Source organism: Taudactylus pleione, unplaced genomic scaffold (assembly GCF_031769625.1).
Source record: "Taudactylus pleione unplaced genomic scaffold, aTauple2 ptg000138l, whole genome shotgun sequence".
Classification (NCBI taxonomy): domain Eukaryota; kingdom Metazoa; phylum Chordata; class Amphibia; order Anura; family Myobatrachidae; genus Taudactylus; species Taudactylus pleione.
Window position 1 is genome coordinate 7265001 of NW_028284540.1, and position 4057 is coordinate 7269057.

At 55.1% G+C, this 4057-nt stretch overlaps 3 pseudogenes; all 3 read right to left on the bottom strand.

Annotated features, from left to right (window-relative positions):
- LOC148522819 (28S ribosomal RNA) overlaps positions 1-1536 on the bottom strand; it is a 3621-nt pseudogene extending 2085 nt beyond the window's left edge.
- A 276-nt stretch (positions 1537-1812) lies between these two features.
- Positions 1813-1932, bottom strand: LOC148522820 (5.8S ribosomal RNA; annotated as a pseudogene; the record flags this gene model as incomplete).
- A 782-nt stretch (positions 1933-2714) lies between these two features.
- LOC148522821 (18S ribosomal RNA) lies at positions 2715-3407 on the bottom strand (annotated as a pseudogene; the record flags this gene model as incomplete).
- Between the last annotated feature and the right edge of the window lie 650 nt (positions 3408-4057).

The following is a 4057-nucleotide window of genomic DNA, read 5'->3' on the forward strand; positions in this document are numbered from 1 at the left end:
GAAAAGGCCCGACACTCCACCTCCATCTATTTTTAGGGCTAGTTGATTCGGCAGGTGAGTTGTTACACACTCCTTAGCTGGCTCCAACTTCTATGGCCACCATCCTGCTGTCTATATCAACCAACACCTTTACTGGGGTCTGATGAGCGTCAGCAATGAGCTTAACAGGGTCATTTGGTTCATCTCGCAGCGCCAGTTCTACTAACCATAAAGTGGCCAACTGGCACTTGCATTCCACGCCCGGCTCCATTCTTACCCATTTAAAGTTTGTGAATAGGTTGAGATCGTTTCAGCCCCAAGACCTCTAATCATTCACTTTATCAGATAAAACTGCATACAGGGTTTGTGGCTGCATGGAGCGCCAGCTATACTGAGGGAAACTTCAGAGGAAACCAGCTACTTGATTGTTCAATTAGTCTTTTGCCCCTATACCAAGGTCGGATGACCGATTTGCACATCAGGACTGCTGCGGACCTCCACCAGAGTTTCCTCTGGCTTCACCCTACCCAGGCATAGTTCACCATCTTTTGGGTCCTATCGCATGCGCTCATGCTCCACCTCCCTGAAGGGGCAGGCGAGATGGGCTGGTGATGCGGCGGTAGGATCCCACCTCAGCCGGGATCACCCCGGCCCTCACCTTCATTGTGCAGCAGGGTTTCACTGCAATCCCTCCAACTTGCAAGGGTGTTAGACTCCTTGGTCTGTGTTTCAAGATGGGTCAGGTGGGCCACCGACATCTCCGCGGACCCCTGGTGCCCATGGTCATGGGCCCTCCTGCCAGCGTGGCACAGTCAGGGATGCACTGAGGACAGTCCACCCCAGTGGACAGCCATGCCAAGAGTGGGGGATCCCATCCCCCCTCCCAGCTTCCCACCATCCCCGGGGGAGAGGCGGAGTTGGTTGGTTTAATGGGGAGGCTACTGCTCTTGCCCCGGAGGGGGCTATAACACCGGGCAGTGAAGCGCATGCCCACGGTCTCCTAGCCACCTTCCCCCCTGGGCCTTCCCAACCATCCCGGAGCCAGTTGCGGCACACAGCCATGGAGGAAATGCACCCTGCAGGGCAGGGACTGCCCTGGCCGCATCCCCCCCTGCCAACTGACCGCCCCCATGAGGGGGACAGACGGAGTGGGCAAGGAGGTTCTGTTGACCCAGGGCAGCCGGCTCGTCTGCCCACCGGGTTGAATCCTCCAGGCAAACCGCACGGACCCCACCCTTTTACCTTTCAATGGTTTCACACCCTCTTGAGTTCTCTTCAACTTTCCATTATGGAGTTTAACACCCGTTTTGGGTTACACTCCCAAACCACCCAACAGGGGCCTGTTGGCTGGGCCTCAATCAGAAGGACTTGGGACCCCGAGCGTAGCCAGGGTGGGTCTGGCCTCCCATACACCACATCACCCGCGCCCGCTTGGTGGGCATGAATTTGGCGCTGGGCTCTTCACTTGCCATTACTGGGGGAATCCTGATAAGTTTCTTTTCCCCTGCTTAGTAATATGCTTAAATTCAGCAGGTCACCACGTCTGATCTTAGGTCTCAGTCGGGAGAGCTGGCAGGTGGGGGTGAACCCACCGCCGCCTTGTTGTCTCCCACCCTCACGCCCCTGGGCACCTGGGCTGGCAGCAACCATGTCTGGGTCGCAGGCAACCATGCGGCACTCAGATGGGGCACACACTGGGGTTCGCCGAGGGGTAGGCGGGGTCTGCGCTTGGGGGGACAAAGGCTGGCCAGCGCTCCGGGCCTCCGGGGAGGGGGACGGAGGTGGCCCACCTGTGATGGCCTGAGGGGCATGGGTGGGCGGTCGGAAGGGGAGCAACCCTCAGACAGGCGTTCGAAGTGTCGATGATCAATGTGTCCTGCAATTCACACTAATTCTTGCAGCTAGCTGTGTTCTTCATCTACGCTTGGGCCAAGTGATCCACCACTTGCTTTTTCACTCTTTTTTCTGACTTACGTCGTGGTTGGCAGGGGTAGTCTGCATTTTGGGGGAAAAAAACCCAGACGCCCTGGGACCCTGGAGTCCGGGCGCACAGCCGCAGCATCCCTCCGGGATTCTGGGTGCAGGTGTATGGGTCGAGAGGACGGGCCATGGCCCCATCCACTGCCCATGTCTGCCTTCTGCAGCTCTGCCGGTGGAAGGCGCAACGTTTTGGGTCTTCTCAACCTACTGCCTCCTCCTCCCTTTCTGGGGCAGGCGAGGATTTGAGTGGTACCCGGATTGGCCTTGAGGGTACCTGTGCTACTGAGAATGGGCTTGCCCACTGCCGGGGCCTGCAACGGGGTGGCCTGGGCCCGGGAGGCCAGCGCGGAGGGGAGGAAAGGCCCCACAGCCATTCCTCCTCTGTCTGCCATGGCATTTGTCCCAGTGCCTCCAACCCGCCCGGCCCCTTAGGTACAATGCCTACTCTGGGGCACCCATCTACATTGCTCCACAGCCATGGCTGTCCCCTCTGTGCAACAGAGGACATGGTGGGGTTAGTGGGTCCAGGACCATGGTGCCCTTTCAGCCCCCTCCCATCACTTTACGCCACCTCATCTTTTGCTGGCTCTGCATCTCTGGGCTCGGCCGTGGGATGGGGGAGAGGGCGCCTGCTGGGATGTGGCCAAAGCCTGTTGCCTGCCACCGCTCCCCTCGCACAGTCCTCGTGCCCCCCGGGCCCCCCACTCTATCGGTGCTGCTCCAGCCGGCGGTCCCAGGCCTGGCCGTTAATGATCCTTCTGCAGGTTCACCTACGGCAACCTTGTTATGACTTTTACTTTCTCTAGATAGTAAAGTTTGCACATCTTCTTGGCACTCTGCCAGGGCAGTTTCTGACCCCGGCAGGGCAGATCTGAGGACCTCTCTAAACCATCCAATTGGTAGTAGCGATGGGCGGTGTGTACAAAGGGCAGGGACCTAATCAACATGAGCTTATGATCCACACATACTGGGAATTCCTCATTCATGGGGAATAATTGCAATCCCCGAACCCTATCATGAACAGGGTTCAGTGTGCTACCCGCACCTGTCGGTGAAGGGTAGACACACAATGGTCCATTCAGTCTAGTGCACGTGCAGCCACAGACATCTAAGGGCATCACAAATCTGTTATTGCTTGATCTCGTGTGGCTTAATGCCACCTGTCCCTCTAAGAAGCTGGACACAGACTGCCGGGGGTTGCATAGCTAGTTAGCATGTGAGAGTCTCGTTCATTATTGGAATTAACCAGACAAATCGCTCCACCAAATAAGAACGGCCATGCACCACCAGCCACAGAATCGAGAAAGAGCTATCGATCTGTCAATCCTTTCTGTGTCCGAGCCAGGTGAGGTTTCCCTTGTTGAGTCAAATTAAGCCGCAGGCTCCACTCCTGGTGGTGCCCTTCCATAAATTCCTTTAAGTTTCAGCTTTGCAACCATACTCACCCCGAAACCCAAAGACTTTGGTTTCCCGGAAGCTGCTCAGCGGGTCATGGGAAAAATGCTGTCGGATCGCCAGTTGGCATCGCTTATGGTTGGAACTATGACGGTATCTGAAAGTCTTCGAACCTCTGACTTTCATTCTTGATTAATGAAAACATTCTTGGCAAATGCTTTTGCTCTGGTTCATCTTGCGCCGGTCCAAGAATTTCACCTCTAGCGGCACAATACAGATGCCCCTGGCCATCCCTCTCAATCATGGCCCTAGTTCCAAAAACCAACAACATTATTCCTAGCTGAAGTATCCAGGTGATCGGGCATGCTTTGAACAGTCTAATTTGTTTTTAAGTAAACACTTTAGGCCCCCTGGACACTCAGTCAAGAGAATCAGGGAGATGCCGAGAGGCAGGAGCTGGCACAAGCGGTAGCTCGCCTCATGGCGGACCACCAGCTCGATCCCGAGATCCAACTACAAGCTTTTTAACTGCAGCAACTTCAATATACGCTATTGGAGCTAGAAATATTTTTTATTTTAGAACTTGCAACAAGGATAAACATATGATACATCAAGAACATAACACACTCAGCCATCACCAAACCCAAGTGCTCACACCTAAAACCACTTATTTACATACAGTATATACATCTTGAGAAGGACT